Raw genomic sequence first — 27,378 nt, forward strand, 5'->3', positions numbered from 1 at the left:
GTATTTATATATCTCTATATAACAATGGTTCTAGAGTCAGGAGGTTAACCTTGTGGATTCCTCAGTGACCTTGAGTAATCACTCAACTAAAATACATTTGTATTTAAATATGAACATATGTTCGAACATCATGTTGTTACCCTAGCCACTTCACAAAATACATTCGAACAATAGGTTGTTACCCTAGCCACTTCACAAAATATTTGAAAAACACATTGATAGACAATTTGATGATTCTATAAATCTGGTAAATGAATTAGAAATATTATAAAAGGTTTTTCTGAGAGGATACCATCGAGCAAAAAGAAAATGACTAGCATTTGACACTATGTAACTTTAAATCTGTATTTCAGGGACCTCTGTCACTTTCTTGGGGAACTGAATCACCTATTCCTACTTAGCAGCATGAAAATGAGTTGAATCTCCAGGTTATAGTATTTGACGGCATGCCTGAGAGGAGCAGATTCAAAAATCAACAGGTGGTTGATGTTTTCTGTGGGGAGCATTCCTACCTCAATCCTGCTGCTGTGACTCATTCCTAAACAGCTTTGGGGTCTACAGTCCCCCTTGGTACCTGCTGGGGATTTGTTCCAGGACCACCACCAATCCTACCACCATCATCCCTTCATAGCAAAAGCCAGAGATGCTCAAGTTTCTCATATAAAATGGCCTAGTATTTGCATATAACTTACACACACCCTCTTGTATACTTTATATCATTTCCAGATTACTTATATTAATAATACTGAATACAATATAAATGCTATGCACATAATTGTTACAAGGATTGTTTTTTATTTGCAGTTTTATTGTTGTACTTCTTTTTTAAAATTATTTTTGGTATTTCTTTTAACAAATATGTTTGATTCATGGTTGGTTAAATCCACCCATAATGGGGGTATGGAGGGTCAACTGTATTCAGGAATTTGCATTAACAGACTTAAGAGCCTAGTAGATTCTTTGCTTAAGTGAACTCTGCGCAGACACAGCATTCAATATTTCTATTTTGATACTTTAAGCAGACTGCAGTGTTTGACTAGCTATTTCAGTAATATGCAATAATCTTTACAAAATAGACATAGATGTTCTGTGACCCCAAATTCTCTGAAACTCTAAACTCAATTATTGGATCTATAGTGGTGTTTCTGATCAGATTACAAGATGAAGGAAGCAATGGAACTTGGCCTAATGTAATGAAAAATATTGCTATCTCTCCACTGATTATTTTGGATGATGGGAGAGTTGTATAGCCATTTAACTAAAGAGGAATCCTTTCAGGAACTACTCTGAAGTACTTTAAGAGATGGAGTTGCTGAAGAAAAAAGATTGAAAACAATTGGCTTAGCTGTTTGGAGCGTGGCAAGAATGTAACTATAATCTGTCATTGTGTGGGCAGACAAATTGCCTGAAAATTGAATAAATTGGAAATCACTGGAAGGCAGCTATTTTGTCCTTGAGTGCATTAGATATCTTGGAAAAATGTTATTAAATGGTGAACAACTGCTATCGAAAAGTTTCTAGTTGTTTGGAATATAGAGTTACATAAAGTCAAGATTCTATTATTTTTCTAATAATAGATAAAATCCGAATGTAAAGAAAATGTTTCCTATGAAATATGTAATTTAATTCTTATCAGAGCAATACTTTAAACAATTATTCGATTAGCCTGTGTTTGTGTATGTATATAAAGTAAGCAATAACCTTATTTTCTCCACTTCTTTGTAATTTAATTCATTAGAAATTGAGAATCTCAGACTTCCCTCCAGCCCTATTAAATCTGCATCTTCATAGCATTTCCAGGTCACTCATATACTGTTTAACTTTGAGAAGCACTGCTGTATATTGTCTTGAGAGTCCACACTGTGAAATAAATTGGCCCCTACTTACTCCTCAATTGAAATTCTTCAAAGACTTTCTTAAAGTTTCTAAATAAGTCCCAGTTAGTGGAAATGAACTGAATTTAGTTTTTTTTTTTATCATGCATTGCTGTCCAAAAGAAGAAAGCTTATTTCTGCCAACTTCTTCTTATCCTCAACTTCCAACCACTGTCATGTCTGTCTTCTTTCTTTTTAATATTTTCAGGTGAATTAGAGGTTTGTCAACCATAAGAATGAAATATATGGTTTATGGCCTATTTTTATGTAACTGGTCATTCTGAGATCTGGAGAATACTACCTGTGTTTATCTGCAACTAAAATCTAGACACCTAAGCCTATGCTGCGTAGCGAAACAGGTCACTAGAAAAACACAAGCAATTTAGAAAGGCTTTTAATATTGAACAGTTGCATTTTGTTTCTATTCATGTCTATCGCTTTCTCTTTTTTATTCTAAATTGCTTTATTATATTCTATATTTAATATTCTATCATTAATATGTCAATAACAGTCAATAATAATTGAGGACTCAGGTTTTGTCAATACACTGATTTATAATTAGTACAATATGTTATGAGTTTCCTTCGCACATTAATATTATCAGCTCTTCATTTTTTGTTGTTCACAATATATCTTCAACTACCTTTTTATTTTTAGGCAATGTACATATTACAATTTAAGAATAACATCTTCTTTGTTAAATATTTACTTCTACCCCTTTTCAGAAAATTAGATGGTTTACACTTATTGTTAGCAATAATATAAAGCTTTTCTGGTTTTGTGCTTCTAAATAATATTATTAATATATTATTTTGTAATTACAAAAACTCCTTGTTTTTGTTTTGTAATTACTTTCTCAATAAAATAGAACTGCAAATATTTTGTTCCTTTAAATATTTCAAATAAATAATTTTCATTTATAATAAAAAACACAAAATATGCCAATCAAAGAATTTATTATTTCAAAAAATATGTCATTCACCAATTTGCTTTTAAATTTGTGAATACATTCTCATTTTATTTTAATACTTTAATCATAGATCTTAACTTCTTTATAATTAATTTTAATTTGTATTTAACATGGTAATATTTTTACTTAATTTTATATTGTTGGGTTAGTAGTCACTGTTAGTACACATAACTATTTTACTTTTTCAACATATAATTTTCATTAATCTTATTCAGATAAAGTTCATTTTCACTATTTTTCTTCAATTGGAAATATTTCATATTTTAAAGACTTCCATTCCTAACAAATGTCGAATACAACATTTTTAGCTCAAAATATTTTTCAAAACAAAACAGAATTTTTCCAGTCTTCACATATAAAACTAAAGCAACAAGCTCAAGTCTATCCAGACATTTTATACTTCAGAAATGAAAATATTAATCTTATGTGTTTATTGCAGATGTTTTTCTTATAATTTTAGTTAAAAAAGATTTGTAGAAGGTTTTTGTAGTAATATAGTCAGAAAATTAGTCTGCATTTTGATCTACAAATTAAGCAGTATTTTAAAAATTAGCTCAGGAAATTTTATTTTATATTGTATTTTAGTCTGTATTTGAATGATATTTAAATTCTTAGATTTTCTCTTTAGATGTGGGAACTCAGGTGCTTAATTCCATCCTCTTTAATTTTATATCTGTGATTTCTTCTGCTTTGTTTTCAGTTCTATTTTTTTTCTGCACTGCAAGAGAGTTTCTAAAGATTGTATTTAATATTATAAGCTTCATTTAGTGCTCTATCATTTGGCATTTACATTTTTACATAGTTTTAAAATTATATATATTTCTTTGTATTTTTATATCTAATTTTATACAATTTTAAAAATCATGCACCTCTAATATCCATTGACTAGGTTTAGCTTTCATTTCAGAGATAACATTAATAGTGAAAAATATTATCTTAAATGCAAAGATATTCATTATTTAAAAATTGATCAATGACATTCACCAAATTATCACAGGGACAAAAACATAAAATGATCATCTGTAGAGATGCAGAAAAATAATTTGACAACATTCAGCACTGATTTATAAGAATTATCAGCAAAATAAGAATAGAAATGAAAATTGACCAACAACCAGAAATGACAGCAACAACAAAATACCAAGTCAGTAAAGATGGAGAGAGATAGGGAAGCAGTGAAGGTAGATTTCATTTCTGTTTTTAGTGGTGGAATACAAGGTGTTCTTGTGCTTAAAGCTCATGTTCTTGTGATAAAACGCACTGCAGAGACAACATAGTTTAATTGGCTGAGGCAGGTGACTCCCTTTAAGCATCAGGGTGGAACAAACTATACGACAAAATGTAATTTTAAAAACCACTCTCATTCAAATGTAATAATATCAAAGCACCCTTAACTCATTAATGAGTGAAACAATGAGTGTCATGGTCTGAATTGTGTTCCCCTCCCCAAACCCATATGTTCAAGCCCTAACCCCTAGTTATACACATAAGGTAAATGAAACCTTATTTGGACACAAAGTTTTTGCAGATGTAATCAAGCTAAAATTACGTCTTTAGGTGGGACTTACAATAACATGGGTTATCTTTATAGGAAGAGAGAACAGAAACAGATAGGACATGGAGAGGACCATGTGAAGACAGAAGCTGAGACTGAAAAGGATTTATGTATTAATATTAACAGAAGTCAAGGAACACCATCTGAAGTTCTGATGGCAACATCAGAAGCTAAGAGAAAGGCATGGAAAAGATTCTCACCTAGAGCATCCAGAGGAGAGGTTGGTCCTGCAGATACCTTGTTTTCAGACTTCTGACCTCCGCAACTGTGAGAGAAGAAATTTCTGTTGCTTAAAGACACACAGCTTGTGGTACTTTATTACAGCAGCCCAAGATAACTAATATAGATGACAAAATTGGTTCCAAGGGTGTTTGAGGAACTGGATCTTTATAGGCATTATTTTCATAATACTTCATTAAGCTATGATAACTGGATTAGATTCAAAATTGGATAATGCCCTAAAATGCAATAAAGCTATAATTTTGAGATAAAATTTTAATAGCTTTATGAGATATAATTAACATCTGGTATACTGCACATTTTTGAGGTGTGAAATTTTTAAACATTAACATACGTATATACTTGTAAAACTATCACTCTATAAAAAGATCTCATGCCTCTTCTTTTGACTTTCAACACATCGTCAATCCAGTACTAATCTGGTTTTATTACCATATATTAGTTTTTATTTTCTACAATTATATATCAGTAGAATTACAGAGTACGAATTCTTTTTGTCTTTTTTCCTTAAGCATAATATTTTTGAGATTCAACAATTTGTTGCATGTTTAAGTAGCACTTTTTTATTGTTACATATTATTTCATTTCATAGACATAACACTATAATTTATTTACTAAACTCTTGACCAGAGGTTCTCAAATTAGGGACATTTTACCTACCAGGGGACATTTCCAATGTTTGGGGACACTTTTGGTTATCAGAGGTTTGTGGAGGAGGGGATAGAGTGTGCACAGGCCAGGGTTCCACAAAGGATAGCTGCCCACAACAAAGAATTAAGCCACTTCAACAGCTAATAATGCTGAACTTGAGAACGCCGCTCTTGGTGGACAGTTGCGTGGTTTCTGTTGTTGACAATGATGAATAAAGGTACTTGTGCAAGCTTTTTTATAGACTTATGCTTTTCTCCCCCCTAGGATAAATGCCTAGGGATAGAATTGGTACATGTAAGGTAGATTTAGTTATCCAAAGTAGCTGTACTGTGTTACACTCCCACCGTCAATGTATACAAACTCTAGATTCTGGTTTCTTGACATCTATGCCAAATATTGGTAACACAGTTTTTAAAATAGTAGCTTTTCTAGTAGATATGTATAATTATCTCATTTTATTTTTTATTACTAACGATATTAAGAAATTTTTCATTTGCTTATTTGCTATTATATAATTTTTGTGTAGCATGTTAGTTTTTATTGTTATCTCTTGTTTCTATGTTGTGCAATCTATAGTATATATAATTGTGTAATTAAAAATAAACATTAAAGTATAAATATATTTATACATTTCTATAGTTTATCATTATACAATTATTGCTTTCTCAATAAAAAGAAATTTCTCCACATAGTTTGGATAAAAAGTAATGCTTTCATGTAGTTTACTAAGACATTTTCTGTGCTTTATATTTGAAGCCTATGCTTTCACTTTTATATATTGATCCATAATATATTTTGAACTCATTTAATTTTGAACTCATTCATGCTTTTGTTGTGAGGAAGGACTTGAGGTTTGTTTTCTTCACATTTATCTCATAGTTCTGCACACTTTGTTAAATAATCTTTCCCCTTTGAATAACTGCAGTATCTTTGATATTATATTATTCATATAAGCATGGATCTATTTGTGAACTCTATTCCATTCCATTACTCTAATTGTTTATCCATATGCTAATAACACATTCTCTTGATGACTATAGCTTTCAGTTATTGCATGGTGTTAGGAAGTGTGAGTATTCCAATTTTTTTTTCAGCTTTTTATCATTTGTTTTTGCTCTCTTGATGTAATGCACATTTTTAAATTAGTGTGTCAATTTATATAAAAATATCTTTTGTGATTATGGTGCGGATTTCTAGAATGATTAATTTGGAAAAACCAAAACCTTTTACACACACTAAAATTCACTGAACTTTCAAGCCATGATTATTGTATTCGTTTGTTCTGGCATTGCTATAGAGAAATACAGAAGACTCAATAATTTATGAAGAAAAGAGGTTTAATTGCCCCACTGTTCTGCAGGCTATACAGGAAGGATGATGCTGGCATCTACTTAGCTTCTGGGAGGACTCAGGAAACGTACAATCATGGCAGAAAGCAAAGGGGGACAGGCATGTCACATGGCCAGAACAGCAAGAGAGTGAAAGGGGAAGGTGCTACACACTTTTAAATGACCAGATCTCATGAGAACTCACTCACTCACTATTATGAGAACAATACCAAGAGGGATGATGCTGAACCACTCATGAGAAATCCACCCCATGATCCAATCACCTCCCACCAGGCCTCACCTCTAACATTGGAGATCACATTATAACAGATTTGGGCAGGGACACACATCAAAACCATCAATTATTGTATGTGACTCCATTTATTTAGAACTTTCCTACATCTCCCAACACTTTTGCTAGTTTCCTATTTAGAGAGATCTTGTATGTAATTTGTTAAAATCATATATGCATATTTTATTATTTTACATGGATTTTATTTTTATCATTAATTGCTCATTGGAAATACATAGAAAGAAGTTAATGGGTTGACTTTTTTTTTCTATGATGTGGCTAAAATTACTAGTTTATTGTAGCAGTTGATTTTTACAGTCACTAGAAGTTTATGTATAGGTAATGGAGTTGTTTAAAAATTTAGAATTGTATTTTTCATTTCTAAACTGTGTATGTTTTACTTATTTCTTTGATTTGTCTCACTGGTTAATTCCTCCCGTACGGTAGAGAGAACAATAGTGAAAGACGACACTTTCAATTGGAGCATTTAGTCCATTTACATTTAAAGTTAATATTGTTATGTGTGAATTTGATCCTGTCATTATGATGTTAGCTGCTTATTTTGCTCGTTAGTTGATGCAGTTTCTTCCTAGCCTCGATGGTCTTTACAATTTGGCATGATTTTGCAGTGGCTGGTACCGGTTGTTCCTTTCCATGTTTAGTGCTTCCTTCAGGAGCTCTTTTAGGGAAGGCCTGGTGGTGACAAAATCTCTCAGCATTTGTTTGTCTGTGAAGTATTTTATTTCTCCTTCACTTATGAAGCTTAGTTTGGCTGGATATGAAATTCTGGGTTGAAAATTCTTTTCTTTAAGAATGTTGAATATTGGCCCCCACTCTCTTCTGGCTTGTAGAGTTTCTGCCGAGAGATCCGCTGTTAGTCTGAGGGGCTTCCCTTTGTGGGTAACCCGACCTTTCTCTCTGGCTGCCCTTAACATTTTTTCCTTCATTTCAACTTTGGTGAATCTGACAATTATGTGTCTTGGAGTTGCTCTTCTCAAGGAGTATCTTTGTGGTGTTCTCTGTATTCCCTGAAACTGAATGTTGGCCTGCCTTGCTAGATTGGGGAAGTTCTCCTGGATAATATCCTGTGGAGCGTTTTCCAACTTGGTTCCATTCTCCCCGTCACTTTCAGGTACACCAATCAGACGTAGATTTGGTCTTTTCACATAGTCCCATATTTCTTGGAGGCTTTGTTTGTTTCTTTTTATCCTTTTTTCTCTAAACTTCCCTTCTCGCTTCATTTCATTCATTTCATCTTCCATCACTGATACCCTTTCTTCCAGTTGATCGCATCGGCTCCTGAGGCTTCTGCATTCTTCACGTAGTTCTCGAACCTTGGCTTTCAGCTCCATCAGCTCCTTTAAGCACTTCTCTGTATTGGTTACTCTAGTTATACATTCGTCTAAATTTCTGTCAAAGTTTTTAACTTCTTTGCCTTTGGTTTGAATTTCCTCCTGTAGCTCAGAGTAGTTTGATCGTCTGAAGCCTTCTTCTCTCAACTCGTCAAAGTCATTCCCGTCCAGCTTTGTTCCGTTGCTGGTGAGGAACTGTGTTCCTTTGGAGGAGGAGAGGCGCTCTGCTTTTTAGAGTTTCCAGTTTTTCTGCTCTATTTTTTCCCCATCTTTGTGGTTTTATCTACTTTTGGTCTTTGATGATGGTGATGTACAGATGGGTTTTTGGTGTGAATGTCCTTTCTGTTTGTTAGTTTTCCTTCTAACAGACAGGACCCTCAGCTGCAGGTCTGTTGGAGTTTGCTAGAGGTCCACTCTAGACCCCGTTTGCCTGGGTAACAGCTCAGAGGAGTACCCAGCAGTGTGAGGTGTCAGTCTGCCCCTACTTGGGGGTGCCTCCCAGTTAGGCTGCTTGGGGGTCAGGGGTCAGGGACCCACTTGAGGAGGCAGTCTGCCACTTCTCAGATCTCCAGCTGCATGCTAGGAGAACCACTGCTCTCTTCAAAGCTGTCAGACAGGGACATTTAAGTCTGCAGAGGTTGCTGCTGTCTTTTTGTTTGTCTGTGCCCTGCCCCCAGAGGTGGAGCCTACGGAGGCAAGCAGGCCTCCTTGAGCTGTGGTGGGCTCCACCCAGTTCAAGCTTCCTTGCTGCTTTGTTTACCTAAGAAAGCCTGGGCAATGGTGGGCGCCCCTCCCCCAGCCTCACTGCCGCCTTGCAGTTTGATCTCACACTGCTGTGCTAGCAATCAGCGAGACTCCATGGGCATAGGAGCCTCCAAGCCAGGTGCGGGATATAATCTCCTGGTCTGCTGTTTTTTGAGCTCGTCGGAAAAGCGCAGTATTAGGTTGGGAGTGACCCGATTTTCCAGGTGCCATCTGTCACCCCTTTCTTTGACTAGGAAAGGGAACTCCCTGACCCCTTGCACTTCCCGAGTGAAGCAATGCCTCGCCCTGCTTTGGCTCACACACACTGCGCTGCACCCACTGTCCTGCGCCCACTGTCAGGCACTCCCTAGTGAGATGAACCCAGTACCTCAGATGGAAATGCAGAAATCACCCGTCTTCTGCATCGCTCACACTAGGAGCTGTAGACTGGAGCTGTTCGTATTCTGAAACTATTCCAATCAATAGAAAAAGAGGGAATCCTCCCTAACTCATTTTGTGAGGCCAGCATCATCCTGATACCAAAGCCGGCCAGAGACACAACCAAAAAAGAGAATTTTAGGCCAATATCCTTGATGAACATTAATGCAAAAATCCTCAATAAAATACTGGCAAACCGAATCCAGCAGCACATCAAAAAGCTTATCAACCATGATCAAGTGGGCTTCATCCCTGGGATGCAAGGCTGGTTCAATATATGCAACTCAATAAATGTAATCCAGCATATAAACAGAACCAAAGACAAAAACCACATGATTATCTCAATAGATGCAGAAAAGGCCTTTGACAAAATTCAACAACGCTTCATGCTAAAAACTCTCAATAAATTAGGTATTGATGGGACGTATCTCAAAATAATAAGAGCTATCTATGACGAACCCACAGCCAATATCATACTGAATGGGTAAAAACTGGAAGCATTCCCTTTGAAAACTGCCACAAGACAGGGATGCCCTCTCTCACCACTCCTATTCAACATAGTGTTGGAAGTTCTGGCCAGGGCAATTAGGCAGGAGAAGGAAATAAAGGGTATTCAATTAGGAAAAGAGGAAGTCAAATTGTCCCTCTTTGCAGATGACATGATTGTATATCTAGAAAACCCCATTGTCTCAGCCCAAAATCTCCTTAAGCTGATAAGCAACTTCAGCAAAGTCTCAGGATCCAAAATCAATGTACAAAAATCACAAGCATTCTTATACACCAATAACAGACAAAGAGAGAGCCAAATCATGAGTGAACTCCCATTCACAATTGCTTCAAAGAGAATAAAATACCTAGGAAACCAACTTACAAGGGATGTGAAGGACCTCTTCAGGGAGAACTACAAACCACTGCTCAATGAAATAAAAGAGGATACAAACAAATGGAAGAACATTCCATGCTCATGGGTAGGAAGAATCAATATCATGAAAATGGCCATACTGCCCAAGGTAATTTATAGATTCAATGCCATCCCCATCAAGCTACCAATGACTTTCTTCACAGAACTGGAAAAAACTACTTTAAAGTTCATATGAAACCAAAAAAGAGCCCGCATCACCAAGTCAATCCTAAACCAAAAGAACAAAGCTGGAGGCATCACGCTACCAGACTTCAAACTATACTACAAGGCTACAGTAACCAAAACAGCATGGTACTGGTACCAAAACAGAGATATAGATCAATGGAACAGAACAGAGACCTCAGAAATAACGCCGCATATCTGCAACTATCTGATCTTTGACAAACCTGAGAAAAACAAGCAATGGGGAAAGGATTCCCTATTTAATAAATGGTGCTGGGAAAACTGGCTAGCCATATGTAGAAAGCTGAAACTGGATCCCTTCCTTACACCTTATACAAAAATCAATTCAAGATGGATTAAAGACTTACATGTTAGACCTAAAACCATAAAAACCCTAGAAGAAAACCTAGGCATTACCATTCAGGACATAGGCATGGGCAAGGACTTGATGTCTAAAACACCAAAAGCAATGGCAACAAAAGCCAAAATTGACAAATGGGATCTAATTAAACTAAAGAGCTTCTGCACAGCAAAAGAAACTACCATCAGAGTGAACAGGCAACCTACAAAATGGGAGAAAATTTTTGCAACCTACTCATCTGACAAAGGGCTAATATCCAGAATCTACAATGAACTCCAACAAATTTACAAGAAAAAAACAAACAACCCCATCAAAAAGTGGGCAAAGGACATGAACAGACACTTCTCAAAAGAAGACATTTATGCAGCCAAAAAACACATGAAAAAATGCTCACCATCACTGGCCATCAGAGAAATGCAAATCAAAACCAAAATGAGATACCATCTCACACCAGTTAGAATGGCAATCATTAAAAAGTCAGGAAACAACAGGTGCTGGAGAGGATGTGGAGAAATAGGAACACTTTTACACTGTTGGTGGGACTGTAAACTAGTTCAACCATTGTGGAAGTCAGTGTGGCGATTCCTCAGGGATCTAGAACTAGAAATACCATTTGACCCAGCCATCCCATTACTGGGCATATACGCAAAGGACTATAAATCATGCTGCTATAAAGACACATGCACACGTATGTTTATTGTGGCACTATTCACAATAGCAAAGACTTGGAACCAACCCAAATGTCCAACAATGATAGACTGGATTAAGAAAATGTGGCACATATACACCATGGAATACTATGCAGCCATAAAAAATGATGAGTTCATGTCCTTTGTAGGGACATGGATGAAATTGGAAATCATCATTCTGAGCAAAATATCGCGAGGACAAAAAACCAAACACCGCATGTTCTCACTCATAGGTGGAAATTGGACAGTGAGAACACATGGACACAGGAAGGGGAACATCACACTCTGGGGACTGTTGTGTGGTGGGGGTAGTGGGGAGGGATAGCATTAGGACATAAACCTAATGCTAAATGACGAGTTAATGGGTACAGCACACCAGCATGGCACATGATACATATGTAACTAACCTGCACATTGTGCACATGTACCCTAAAACTTAAAGTGTAATAATAATAAAATAAAATTAAAAAAAAAAGAGGACACTTTATCTTCTTCTGGATCTTAAATGAATAATTTATTAGTTCAAACTTCAGTGTGATATTTCCGTAGATGCCTTCTATTTGCTTAAGGATGCTTCTTTGTATTCTATTGGGGCGAGATATTTTTATTATAATTCTATCTTGAAAATGCGAAATGTTTTTTCTGCCTCAGAGGAAGTTTATATATATTTTTTCATTTTACTCAGTTAATGTGGTGAGTTTGAAAATTCAAAATACTTGAAAAATCACGTTCCCATCAAACACTGCTTCTTACTGTGCCTTTCTCAGAGGACTACCTTCAACTCGGGCATTTAGAGGATACTTCCCTTCCTATAGCTCAGGGTTGTTTTGTATTTTTTTACATTTAAATTTTAGTGATATTTCTTTTTTGTGTTTTTAAAATATTTTATGGGATATTGGATTGACCCATTTGTTTCAACTTTACAGCTCTAGTTAAATATAAAAATTAATAAAATGTCAACACTCAAGTATTACATATATCCCTTGATCTGGTGATTCAGGACTATGAGAAAAATGCTCAATTTCCCTCGATAGAAGGAAGTATCAACTTTATTTATTTATTATTTATTTATTTATTTATTAGTGTAGTCTCACAGCCTAAAAATCATTAGGTCTCCACTGACCAGCAAGCAAATGATCATGATTGTTCTTCTGAATTTTTGACAATTTCAGAATAGGTAAGAAAGCTAAATTTTAAAAATAAAATACCAACACCAAGAATTTAAAATCAAATTCTTCACAATGAATCCCAACAGGAAATAGTTCTTCATTTTATGATTACTCAGATATTTTGCTTATTGTAGTGGTCTTCCTTCTAGCTCATAATTTTTTGCTACTCTGCAGCAGAAATAATAAGAAATATTTTCCCAGTCCACAGCTGTGAAAGAGAAGAAAACTATAAATCAAAAGTGGCATATTCTGTGGATCATTTATTGAAATAAACACAGTGAGTACAAGATGGGTAATCTATTTGCATAATCAAAGACACCCTTCATCTGTGTCTATTTTTTTCTTTTCTTTTTTTTTTTTTTTTGAGACAGAGTCTCACTCTGTTACCCAGGTTGGAGTGCAGTGGCATGATCTTGTCTCACTGCAGACTCTGCCCCCCGGGTTCCAGCAATCTTCCTGCCACAGCTTCCCGAGTAGCTGGGATTACAAGGTATGTGCCACCAGGCCCGGCTAATTTTTCTATTTTTATTAGAGATGGTGTTTCGCTATGTTGGTCAGACTGGTCTTGAACTCCTGGCCTCAAGTGATCTGCCCACCTCAGCCTACCAAAGTGCTGGGTTACAGACACGAGCGACTTGCCTGGCTATGTCTATTTTTAACATAGTTACAGTGAACTATAATTATTTTTAAAAAAACTATTCTTACAAATGTTATATATATTTTAAGAGCATACAAATTTATGGGTTTCTTTATTTAATAAAAACCAGTGGCAGATTGATAATGCAGAATATATTATTTACAAAAAATCGTTTGTTGTTGTACAAACATATATTTTATTTGAAAATTATACTTTTGCATAACTTTTTGGAAAGTTAAAGTAGTTTCATTTATTGCATACATTTGTCACTGAAATTATACGAAAGAGTGTTTGATTCAAAATGTGTGTGTGTGTGTGTGTGTTCCTATATAGGACCCGGATAACACATATATATAAAATAAATAAATACATGTATATATCATGCACACACATTTAAATATAATGTAAATGTGTGTGTGTGTGTGTGTGTGTGTGTGTGTGTATGTGTATGCAGATGCCCCTCTGGAAACAAAGAAATTTAAAAAGAATTCCCTCTTTTGAGTGTATAAAGAAGTTCCTTTCTCAAGGAATGGATAACAGGGGTTGGTACTTTGGCTGAATTCCTCTTCCCCTTACTTTCATTAGACTTGGCACTGTTGCATAGAACACAATTTTCCAAAATGTAATGTCTGTGTTATGCCTGCAAATGTACCATACATAACAATTTGTCATTTTCTGTAATTACATACTGACCTATTTAACATTTATCTAACCACTTATATATCTTAATTAAAATAAATCAACCCATGTAAATTGTTTATTTCTATTGTCTTTCTCAGTATAATGCACAAGATACCTTTCTATCTCTATATGTATTTGTCATTTTCATGTCTGTCCTTACATGAATTGACTCTATTTTTCTATTACATAGATATGTGATAAGTTAGTACAATATATGTTAACTAAAAATGGATGATGCAACTTTTTAAAATTATGACCATCACAGTGAAAATTATGTCCCTAAAACCCAATGACCACAGGGACATTCCAGTTTTTAGAAAAACATCAGGGGCTTAGGTATTTTCAGATTAAATTTTGAAAAATAGAGTATCTTTCCATTTATTTATGTGGGCAAATTTCCCATTTGTTCACATTAAATCTTAATGGCATATTGCCTAAATCTTTCTCAGAAAAGTTTACCCAAATTGCCTAGGATGTTTCCTTTCTCCCATATTACCATCACTGTATACCATCATATTTCTAATAATTTTAATTTTGGAACATGAAAATGGTATTTCAATTTAAATGTGTATGTTTTTCTATTTGCAAAGAGATTAAACATCTCTTCAAGTTTTTAAACTATATGTAGCCCTTCTTTTCTGCTATACCTGTTCATTTCCTCAAGCTATTTTTCCATCAGACAGTTTTATATTTTCTTATTGATTTGAATCTTCTATTAAAGTATTGTATACACATGGGTAAATGCACATAAGTTTAAAGCTTAATGAGTTTTAAAATACTATGATCATCCAGAATAAGAAAACGTAATAGTCACACACCTGATTTCCACCCATCCCTCCTAACATAACACTATTCTAACTTTTACCAGTAAGGAATCAAATAGTGTGTGTAGTGTTTTGAGCCACATTTTTTTGCTTAATATCGTATTTGTGAGACTAATTGATTATATAACCTGCAAATGAAACTATTTACATTTATTTCTCTTTAATATTTTATTAGGTGATCATATTACAACTTATTTGTTTACTGTACTCTTCGTAAGTATTTTAGTCCACTTTTGGCCCACAGTTTGGGGTTATTTTGGTGTTATTCTGAAAAGTGTTTTCATGAGTACACATTTTTTTAAGCTATATATATGCACGCATTTCTGGAGAAACCATCTTTACAAGTAGAATTTTGGGGCCGAATACATATCTTTATCCAAATTATTTGAACTAAGTTATGCCAATAACATCAATTTAAGAGTGTTCTAATTAGTCAACATTCTCATCAATACTTGGCATTTTCTCTTCGACTTAGAATTCTAAAATATTCCTTTCAAATTCAGGATTCTGAATGACAGGTACTTACATCTCATTGTGGTTTGAATTATTTTTTCAGATAACTAATATAAATAAAAACCTTTTAATAAGTTCATTGTTTATTTGAATATTTTATTTTTGAAGTGTCTAAAATATTTTCTTTTTAATCCAGTCCAGTTATTTTTCTGTGGGTTGCTTCTTGTTGTCTTACTGAGTTCATTGCCTTTTTAATATTATTTTCCAGTTAACATTTCCCCCTCACTGATCTGAAATGTTTTCATTACATACCACCTTTCCATATCTTTCAATGTCTTGATTTTCTATATGATCTTCATCTATCTGTATTTATAACTCATTTTAATCATAGAAGCTTTAAGAATTGCTTAATATTTTGTATTGACTCCACATTCCATTGATTTTATAGGATATTTCTAGCTATTCTTGCTTCTTTATTCCTCCAAGTAAATTTGTCTATTTCTCTAAATCTGGAAAAAGAAATTCTAGAAAATATTGTTTTGTTATAACATAAAATATATGTTTATTTAAAGAAACTGGCACATTTATGATTTTAAGTCTTTTTCAAGAGCATGGAATTTCTTTCCCTGTGCTCAAGTCCAAATTTGTGTCATTCAGAAGTGTTTTCTAGTTTTTTTTATATATAGGTTTTAAACATTTTTGGTTAAGTTTATGCCCTCACATTTTATTTTAGTTTGGTTAATGACGTTTTACATGTGTGAGTTCCTCAATTATTTCTCTTAAATGTTCTGATTCAATAGGAACACCCTCCTTAGTATCCTTAACAGAAATGATTCTTGTTTATAGAATTACTAAATAAGTAAAGAAATTTTAAGTTAAATCATGGCAAGGAGTTATAATTATACTAAGCTTTTTTGTTCCTTGAGATTTTGACTCACTCATATGGTAATCTATATGAAAACTTTTCTGTGATATCTAATATTAGAAATATCCTTAATGATAGAATAGTGTTTCTTCCTAGCTGATTCATACATCTTTCTCTGCCAACATTTTGTTTGTTGAAGTGTTCCCCAACATATGACTCATTGCTTACTAAATCCCTATTGAGCAGCCAGAGCCCTGGTGACTAATTATGTCATTAATTTGGGAAAGTCAGAGACAATAAGACTGTCAGGTGAAACTTTGTAGGAGGAAAAAAAGTCACTGCCGTCAGCTGCAAAGATCCTTAAAATGGTCTTTAATAAAGTCAAATTTTGTGACAATAATTATTGCATCAAAGTCGGGGAAATACCTCTTAGATCAAATAAGAAACACTGAAAAGCCAAAAATTATTTTTATCTCACTTTGTATTCTCATAAGGTCTATCCACTGTTACTTGGATATGAGACTTAACAAATGGAAAAGAAGACAGGGATACTATCACACTGTATTTTCCTACGGCCTAATGACCACAATGGTTGATGAACTGCAGTAAAGTTTCTATAATATTTTCCATCTATTCATTTGCTCAATCACCTTGTAACAGTTATGTTGGCTAATTCCAGTCTTTCATGTGTAAGCAACAAAATGAGACTTAATTTGAAATATCCAGTATTTTTCTATTCTTACAAACAATTTTCAGGATCAATGCATTGAGGATTAGGAATGGCAATGTGTATTACTACTTTGATACCAACTATATTCAATCTAATGTTGGAATTTGTTTGACAAAGTGTTGTGTATTTGAAAATAGGCAGCACTGAATAAAAAGAATATGGGCCAAAGAAAAATGGAAGTGTTTTGAATGGAAGTCTAAAATATTTATTGATCAATACTGAACTGAGTAAGCAGGAGATGCCTGTACATAAATGACATTATCCTGATCTAGTAACAGGGAGAAGCAGAATATCTGAAAGCTGTTTATTAATTTGATAATAATAAGATTAGAAACATGCAAATCAAGATTAATAGTATTCACTTCTAATTGGGTTTAGGTGGACTTTGACTATTTTGCTTCTGATGTTCTTATATTTTTAATTTTCTATAATGATCATATAATATATAATATTTTCATAGTATTAAACATTTTAGAATTAAACTCCATTAGAGTGTATCTTTCTTAAAATAATATAAACATCCAATCTTGTCCTTAACAATTCTGTTCTCAAACATTAGCCTATTCCCTCAAGCCAATGTTGCTTTCGACCCATATTGTCCATCATTTCAGTTTATCTCAAAGTTTTTTATTGCAACAATTAAATGCTTTGAATGATACCCAAGGCATAGTTCTATTTCAATAAAATTTCAAAGTTAATAGTTACATCAAATTTTGTTGGTGCTCATTGAATTTGGTTATTAAAACCATAAGTAGTATGTTTTATGCTCACTGAGGAAGATAAAAGTAGTAATGTTTAATATTCAAACTGTGATGACTGAAAAAAAAATCAGAGGCCTGTAAAATCTTATTTAATGTCAAATTTTAATTAAACAGGCTTAGCAGACCAAAATTAAAATCTCAATTATTTTTAAATTATTAATGACAGACAACTAGATTGAGTGAACAGTGGCATCTCTTTTCAAATAACTTAGTTTAGTGGATGAGTTAAACAAAAACTAGTTATTATAATGCAGCAAAGTATGTGAAAAATTTAATTTGAACCCTACTTAGCTTAAAATCCTCACATTCTAGGATGCAAGTCCTGCAAACTTCCCATATGTATCAACAGTTTTCTAAACATGCATGCTGTATCTCTCCTGTGCGACTTTGCATACATCATTCCCACATTCTAGATTATCCCAACCCACCTTAAGTGACTGCTTTTGCATAATCTCCCTTAAAACTCTAACTCAAGCACTGTATCTTTTGAGTCCTTCCCTAACATCTTAACATCTTCCTTCTTTCATTCATCATTAATTATAGTTAGTTATTATAGCACCTGTTAGCATTGTAAAATTATGTGTGTTACACAAGTACAACATGCAGACTAAGGTCATGTATTACATAGCCTCATATCAGCATCACCTAGAACAGCAAAAATGTATGCAGATTAATCACAATATATTTGGATGTACAAAATATATTGAGAGCAAAATGTGATGGAAATTTAGGTGATGCTCTTTGAGCATTGCTTCCATTTTCCAATAATGTAACCAGGAATCACTGTTCATGTAATTAAAGAACAATAAGTCTATGTGAATCAAAATATACATATACGTGCAAATGTTAAACCTCAGTAGGAAGAGGCCCATTCTCTTGCTTGCTGCCATATATATATATATATATACACACACACACATATATATATGTTGTGTGTATATGTATATACACACAACAATCTATAGGCTTGCTTTTTAAAATAGTATAAGCAACAAATTTTAAGAGAAACAATATTTAATGAGTGTGTAAAACATTAGATATGAGTGTGTATGTACCTTTGCTATTATTTGTGGAAATGGGGCTATAAAATAAGCTCCTTTATTTTCTTTTGTAAAATATTTATTTAATATGAAGTAATGCAATATGTATTTATGTTCTAAGTGTTTTAATTTCCTTGGATATAAAACAATACCTTGTTCCTTTGATTCTCTTACATATAAGTGTATTTACTCAGATATTACTCCAAACACACCAGATATATTTAAAGTTGAAAAAATATATACTTTGGAATGTATTATCACCTTATTTCACATTAAGAAATCAAAATTTCTGGCATCCAAGTGCATTCCAGCCTGCAAAAATTTTGCAATAGTGAATTTAACAGAAAGCAAATTGCTCGCATATGGAGTCAATATGAAGCTATATCAATATTTATTAAAAGTTTGTATATTAGTTTTGATCCCCTGGAGAGAAATACAAAATTCAAATACTTATTCTATTTTTATATCCCAATTTGTAATTATGAAACTCTAGCATTTTATTTTTATTTTTCTCTTTCAAGTTTACCTGAAGCTTCACAAAATTCTGTGAGGAATCTATTATAACAGGCATTTTGCTTATTTCCACACAAACAGAAGGAAATGTGTATTTTCTATGCCCTGAAGAATTTACTCTTTTCTGTAAATGACATATGGTAGTTAATTCTTTTTGGTAATAAAATATTCCTGTTTTTATGCTTAACAGCCTTTTCATTTAAATTCAGGGCAACATATCAAAGCTTTGCTGTAATAATACAGAGTAATCAACTAAAGTAACATAGGATTTAAATAACAAAGAGTTTAAACAATTTAATATGTCTTCTATTAATTTCAAACTGAAATTTTACAGAAATTATTTGGAATATGCTGCCAGAGAACACACACACACACACACACACATCACACACGCACATCACACACTCACACCCAGCTAAAGGAAATTACCACAGCTATAATGATTTCATTAAAGATCTGAAATTAAAGTTTCTTTTGGACTTTCAGCTGAAGCTCATAGTAAATAAAAGTAATATGATCACTGTTGCATACTGTGAATCAACAGCACACAGAAACCTTAGACTTTCTATATTTACACAGCTTAATTATCCGAACTGAAACCTGAGGCCATCTGTGTCAACATGATTTCACAATTTATTCCAGAAAATTATTTTTCAGGAAAGTAAGGCTGCAAACCAATAAATAACTTATTGTTTGCTTCAGGAAATTTCTGCAAATCAATTTATGTCAGTAAACAACTCTCCTCTGGGCCAACAGATTGCTCACCTGGGCAGGTAGCAGCTTGTGTCAATAACAGTTTACTTATGAAGACTTCTGTCACGGCCCTTAACTCACAGTGTCCCCCAATCCTAAACTCTATGTCATGAACATTACCTATTCTTATCAGTCATTGGTCTTGAAAGGCCCCGGGTAACCATTTGAGCCCAGACTTCAATACCCTATCAATACCACCTTATCTACTCTTCTAACATAACCCCTCAAGGTGGTGACCCCACCTGTAGTATTTTATTGAATTTAGCTTCCCTAATCAACATGCTAGTCTATTGGACGCAGTGCCAGAGACAACAATCATAGAGGTTCTGAAAGCATCAGCCCACGGTTTTCTAAACATTATGGTTCACGATCCTTAACACGAAACAGAAAGTTTCCCCGAGGCGCCGTAAACAACCCGTTTGGGCGCTTCCCTGATAATTATAGTGAAATCTGGCATCTAATTTTTTTTGGTGGACTCTCAAATTTTGTATTTATGTTTTGATTCCTAGAAATAAAAAATGTTTTTATAAGGAATTCTTTGATCATTTATGTTTCATTCTTGATAAAAACCTACTTTATAACTTCGAAGATTATTGATGTTCTTCCTGTATTTCTGAGAGGTGACAGCTTGCTGGCATCCCTCGCTGGCTCTCGGCGCCTCCTCGGCCTCAGCCCATTCTGGCCGCGATTGAGGAGCCCTTCAGCCCGCAGCTGCACTGTGGGTGCCCCTCTCTGTGCTGGCTGAGGCCTGAGCTGGCTCCCTCTGCTGGCGGGGAGGTGTGGAGGGAGAGGCGCGGGCGGGAACCGGGGCTGCCTGCGGTGCTCGCAGGTCCAGCGCGACTTCCGGGTGGGCGCGGGCTCGGCGGGTCCCGCACTCCGAGCGGCCGGCTTGCGCTGCCGGCCCTGGGCAGTGAGGGGCTTAGCACCCGGGGCAGCAGCTGTGGAGGGTGCACTGGGTCCCCCAACAGTGATGGCCCGCCGGCGCCGCGCTCGAATTTTCGCTGGGCCTCAGCCAGCTCCCCGTGGGGCAAGGGGGCAGGGCTCGGGACCTGCAGCCTGCCATGCTGGAGCCCTCACCCTGCTCCCCGCCCCCTGTCCGCTGCCCCCTGCCCCCCAACCGCGGGCTCCCGCGCGCCACTCCGAGGGGACGGGCGCCACCCCCTGCTACGCGGCACCCTGTCCCGTCAACCGCCCAAGGGCTGAGGAGTGCGGGAGCGCGCCGGAGACTGGCGGGCCGCTCCGCCCCCGGCCGGGATGCACTAGGCAAAGCCAGCTGGGCTCCTGAGTCAGGTGGGTACTTGGAGAACTTTTACATCTAGCTGGAGGATTGTAAATGCACCAATCAGCATGCTGTGTCTAGCTCAAGGTTTGTGAACGCACCAATCAGTGCTCTGTGTCTAGCTAATCTAGTGGGGACTTGGAGAACTTTTGTGTCTCGCTAAAGGATTGTAAACAGACCAATCAGCTCTCTATAAAATGGACCAATCAGCAGGATGTGGGTGGGGTCAGATAAGGGAATAAAAGCGGCTGCCTGAGCCAGCAGCAGCAACGTGCTAGGGTCCCCTTCCACACTGTGGAAGCGTTGTTCTTTTGCTCTTTGCAATAAATCTTGCTGCTGCTCACTGTTTGGCTCTGTGCAGAGCTGTAACACTCACCAAGAAGGTCTGCAGCTTCACCCGAAGATATTCCAAAGATACAGAAAACTATATAGAGATATTTTGTATAGTTCTAATAGCGTATAATCCACAGGTCCCTGATCTATGAGTTTTTTATAAAATTGTTTTTTTATATGCTATGAGGAATTTTACTTGTTAAAAAAAAGAGGTGGAAAGGCAGAATATGAAAACTATGAGAGTGACATAAGAGACTGAATTAGGTGAAAAACCAGAGAGATTTAGAAACCTGTAGACATTGTGCATCCCCCAATGCCTTTCCCCTTAAAAAAAAATTATATTCTAATCCAGTCCATCAAATAAAGTCTACATTCATTAGAAACATATTTTCTTGGTTTTTATAATTTCAATTTTTTTGAGACACAGATAGTGTATATGCAGATATGTTACTTTTGTACAGTGCACCCTGGTAGTGAGGATAGTACCCAGTAGGTAGTTATTCAGCCTGTGCTCCCCTCTCTCACCCACCCCCATATCCTGCAGCACGTCTTGTTCCCATGTTAATGTTCTTGTGTGCTCAATGTTTAGCTTCCACTTATAAGTGAGAATGTGTGGTATCTGGTTTTCTTTTCCAGCACTAATTTGCTTAGGATTATGTCCTTAGCTCCATCCATGTTGCTGCAAAGGACATAATTTCATTCTTTTTTATGGAGGCATAGTATTCCATAGTGTATATGTACCACATTTTCTTTATCCAATCCACCTTTGATGGGCACCTAGGTTCATTCCATGTCTATGCTATTATGAATAACATGCTGATGACCATACGAGTGCATATAAATTTTTCTGGTAGAATAATTTATTTTCCTTTGAATATATACCCAGTAATGGGAATGCTGGGTCGAAGGGTATCTCTGTTTTAAGTTCTTAGAGAAATCTCCAAAATACTTTCCACAGTGCCTGAACCAGTTTACATTTCCACCAACAGTAGTGTATAAGCATTCCCTTCACTCTGCAGCCTGGCCAACATCTAATTTTTTGACTTTTTAATTATAGCTATTGTGACTGATGTGAGATGGCATCTTACTGTGGTTTTTGCTTGCATTTATTTGATGATTAGTGAGGATGAGTGTTTTTTCATATGCTTGAGTGTCTTCTTTTGAGAAAATATCTGTTCATGTCCTTTGCCTTTTCTTGATTTAAATTTTAATTTTAAGTTCTGGGGTACATGTGCAGGATGCGCAGGTTTGTTACATAGATAAATGTGTGCGGTGGTGGTTTGCTGCACCTATCAACCCATCACCTAGGTATTAAGCCCAGCATGCATTAGGTATTTTTTCTGATGCTCTCCCTCTCCCCAACCCCCTACAGAAAATTATAGTGTGTGTTGTGTGTTGTTCCCCATTGTGTGTTGTTCCCCTCTCTGTGTCCATGTGTTCCCATTGTTCAGCTCCCACTTATAAGTGAGAAGATGGCGGAGGGAGTTTGATTTTCTGCTCCTGTATTAGCTTTGCCCTTTTTAACTGGGGTTGTTTTATGCTTGTCATTTTTTCTTCCTTATGGATTTGTTATATTAGATCTTTATCAGATGCATAGTTTGCAAATATTTTCTCCCATTCTGTAAGTTGTCTGTTTACTCTGTGGATAGTTTCTATTGCTGTGCAGAAGCTTTTTGGTTTGATTGACTCCCACTGGTCAATGTCGTTTTTGTTGCAATTGTTTTTAGAAACTCAGCCAAAAATTATTTGCCAAGGCCAATGTCGAGAAAAATATTTCCTAGGTTTTGTTTTAGAGTTTTCATAATTTGAAGTCTTACATTTTAACCTTTAATCCACCTTGAATTAATTTGTGTATATGGTGGAAGGTAAGCATCCAGTTTCACTCTTCTGCTTATGGCTAGCGAATTATCCTAGCACCATTTATTGAATAGGCTGCCTTTTCCCCATTGTTTGTTTTTGTTGGCCTTGTCCAAGATCAGATGGTGATAAGTGTGCAGCTTTATTTTTGAGTGTTCTATTCTGTTCCATTGGCTTTAGTGTCTGCTTTTGTAACAGTATCATGGTTAGTGTACACTTATAGTATAGCTGGAAATTGGGTAGTATGATGCCTCTCTGGCTTTATTATTTTTGCTCAGAATTGCTTTGGCCATTCTGGCTTTTGGGGGTGTTCCATATAAATTTAGAATAGTTTTTTCTAATTCTGTGAAGAATGATGTTGGTAGTTTCATGGAGATAGCCTTGAATCTGCAAATTGCTTTGGGCAGTATGGCCATTTTAACAATATTGATTCTTTTAATCTGTAAACATGGAATGTTATTCCATTTATTTGTGTTATGAAAATTTCCTTCCTTCCTCCCTCTCTCCCTTCCTTCCTTCCTTCCTTCCATCCTTTCTTCCTCTTCTTATTTCCTTCTTTTTTTGAGTCAGGGTCTCACCCTTTCACCCAGGCTGGAATGCAGTGGAGTTATTCTAGCTCACTGCAGGCTTGAACTCCTGGGCTCAAGCCGTCAGGGTAGTTAGGACTACAGGCATGTGCCACCATGCCTCGCTATTTAAAAAAAAAAAAAAATTTGTGCAGATGAGGTTCCACTGTGTTGCCCAGGCTGGTCTCAAACTCCTGGGTTCAAGTGATATACCTGCCTCGGCCTCCCAAAGGCATGAACCACTGCATCCAGCTTCAGATTTCAGCCGTGTTTTGTAATTCTCCTTGTGGAGATCTTTCACATCTTAGGTTAGTCGTATTTGCAGGGATTTTATTTTTGTCCTAGGTGTTGTAAATATGATTGTGTTCTTAATTTAACTCTCAACCTGGATGTTGTTGTTGTATAGAAATGCTACTAATTGTTGTACATTGATTTTGTATCCTGAAACCTTGCTAAAATCCTTTATCATTTCTCGTAGACTTTTGTTGAAGTCTTTAAGGTTTTTTAGGTATAGAATGATATTGCTGGGTGAAGACAGATAGTTTGCCTTAATCTTTACTTCCTATTTGGGTGCTTTTCTCTTTTTCTGTTGCGAGATTGCTCTGGCTAGGATTTCTGGTACTATGTTGAATAGGAGTGGTAAGAGTAGATGTCCTTGGCTTGTTTCATTTCTAAAGGAGAATGCTTTCAGCTTTTGCCCATTCAGTATTATATTGGCTGTGGGTTTGTTGTAGATAGCTCTTTTTTTATTTTGAAGTATGCTTATTTGAAGCCTCAACTGTTGAGGGTTTTTTTTGTTTTGTTTTGTTTTTCATGAAGGGACACTGGATTTAATTGAAAGCTTTTCTGGCATCCATTGAGATGATCATATGGTTTTTGATTTAATTCTGTTTATCTGGTGAATCACATTTATTGATTTGCGTATGTTGAACCAGCCATGCATCCCAGGAATGAAGCCTGTATTGTCATAGTAGATTAATTTTTTGATATGCTGCTGATGGATTCAGTTTGCTAGTACTTTGTTGAGAATTTTTGAGTCTATGTTCATCAACAATGGTCACCTGAATGTTCTTTTTTTTGCATCTCTGCCACGTTTTGGTATTAAGCTGATTCTGGCTTCACAGAATGAGTTAGGAAGGAGTACATTCTCTTTAACTTTTTTGGAATAGTTGCAGTAGAATTGTGCTAGTTCTTTATACTTCTGGTAGAATTTTGCTGTGAATCCATATAGTCCAGGGCTTTTTGACTTAGTAGATTTTTTATTACTTATTCAATTTCAGAGCTTCATATTGGTCTCTTCAGTATTTAAATATCTTCCTGATTCAATCTTGGAAGATTGCCTGTCTTCAGAAATTTATCCATTTCCTCTAGATTTTCTAATTTTTGTGTCTAGAGTTATTCCTAGTATTCTCTGAGGATTATTTTGTATGTCTGTGGGACCATTTTTAATGTCGTTTTTGTCATTCTGATTTATATATTTAGATCTTCTCTTTTTTTTCTTTGTTTATCTAGCTAAAGGTCTATCAATCTCTTTTTTTAAATCAACTCTTGGTTTCGTTAATCTTTTGTATGGATTTTTGCATCTCAATTTCATTCAGATCTTCTCTATTTTAGTTGTTTCTTTTCATTCCTAGCATTGATGTAGGGTTGTTCTTTTTTTTTTTTTCCCTAGTTCCTTTAGGTGTAGTGTTAGATTGTTAATTTGAAATATTTCTAACTTTATGATAAAGGCATTTAAACATAAAGGCGTTTTAATGCATCCCAGAGATTTTGGTAATTTGTGTTCCCATTTTCATTAATTTCACTTTTTTAAAATTTCTCCCTTAATTTTGATTTTCACACAGAATTTATTCAGGAGAAAGTTGTTTAATTTTCATCTATTTGTGTAGTTTTGAGAGATGTTGATATTTATTTATATTTTGATTATATTGAGGTCTAAGAGTGTGCTTGATATGATTTCATTTTTAAAAATATATCCAGACTTGCTTTATGACCAAGCGTGTGGTCAATGTTAGAATATGTTCCCTGTGCAGATGAGAAGAATGTATATTCTGTGATTATTGAGTGGAGTGTTCTGTAGATGTCTGTTAGGTCCAAATGGTCAAGTGTGAAGTTTAAGTACACAGTTTCTTTGTTAGTTATCTGCTTTGATGATCTAACGCTGCCAGCTGGGGTGTTGAAGTCTCCTACAATTATTGGGTGGTCGTCTGTCTTTTTGTAGTTTGAAAAGAACTTGTTTTATGAATTTGGGTGCTCCATGTTGGGTGCATTTATATTTAGGGTACTTAAGTATTTTTGTTTGATCATATACTTTCTCATGACATAATGCTCTTCATTCTTCAGTTGTTCTTTTTAATTTTTATTAAAGTCTGTTTTATCTGATATAAGAATAGTTACTCCTGCTTTTTTGTTATCATTTGCATGGCAGATTTTCTCCATCCCCTTATTTTGGGCCAGTGGCTATCAATACATATGAGATGAGTCTCTTGAAGACTACAGATGGTGAGTCTTTCATTTTTATCCAGTTTGCCATTGTACGTCATTTAAGTGGGGTGTTTAGCCTATTTACATTTATGGTTAATGTTGATACATAAGATTTTGATCCTATCGTCATGTTTGTAGCTGGTTTTTATGTAGACTTGATTGTGTAGATACTTTATAGTGCCTGTGAGCTATGTACTTAAGTGGGTTTTTGTGGTAGCAGGTGTCATTCTTTTTACTCAATGTATAGCACTCCCTTAAGGACCTTTCATAAGGCTGGTCAAGTTGAAATTGATTCCCTCAGTATTTGCTTATCTGAGAAGAAATTTGTTTCTTCTTCACTTAGGAAGTTTAGTTTAGTGAAATATAAAATTCTTGCCTGGAATTTATTTTCATTAATGATGTTGGACATAGGCCCTTAATCTCTTCCGGCTTGTAAGGTTTTTGCTGAGATATTTACTACTAACCTAGTGGAGTTCTTGCTGTATGAAAACATGACCTTTCTCTCTAGCTGCCTTTAAGATTTTTTTTTCTTTTGTATTTACTTTGGTGAATATGATGACTATGTGCTTTAGGGATAGTCACCTTGTATAGTACCTAGCTGGGTTTGCTGTATTTTTTGGATTTACATGTCACTCTCTCTAGCGAGGTTAGGAAAATTTTCATAGACTCTATTCTCAACTCTATTTTCGAAGTTGCCTTTTCTCTTTCTTTCTCTTCTAGGAATGACAATGAGTCATAGATTTGGTCTCTTTATATAATTCCATATTTCTTAAAGCTTTGGTTCATTTTCTTTTTTTAATTCTTTTTTAAAATTTTCTTCTGACTCAGTTGATTCAACGAACCAGTCTTTGAGCT

At 35.3% G+C, this 27,378-nt stretch overlaps 1 long non-coding RNA gene across 1 annotated transcript in view; it reads left to right on the plus strand.

Annotated features, from left to right (window-relative positions):
* The first annotated feature begins 20,840 nt into the window (after positions 1-20,840).
* LOC103890597 (uncharacterized) overlaps positions 20,841-27,378 on the plus strand; it is a 205,002-nt gene continuing 198,464 nt past the window's right edge. Inside the window, exon 1 of the long non-coding RNA XR_008525168.1 lies at positions 20,841-21,294. This is a non-coding gene — a long non-coding RNA (uncharacterized LOC103890597). The remainder of the gene's footprint in view (positions 21,295-27,378) is intronic.

This window comes from Pongo abelii, chromosome 4 (assembly GCF_028885655.2).
Source record: "Pongo abelii isolate AG06213 chromosome 4, NHGRI_mPonAbe1-v2.0_pri, whole genome shotgun sequence".
In the NCBI taxonomy this organism is placed as follows: Eukaryota; Metazoa; Chordata; class Mammalia; order Primates; family Hominidae; genus Pongo; species Pongo abelii.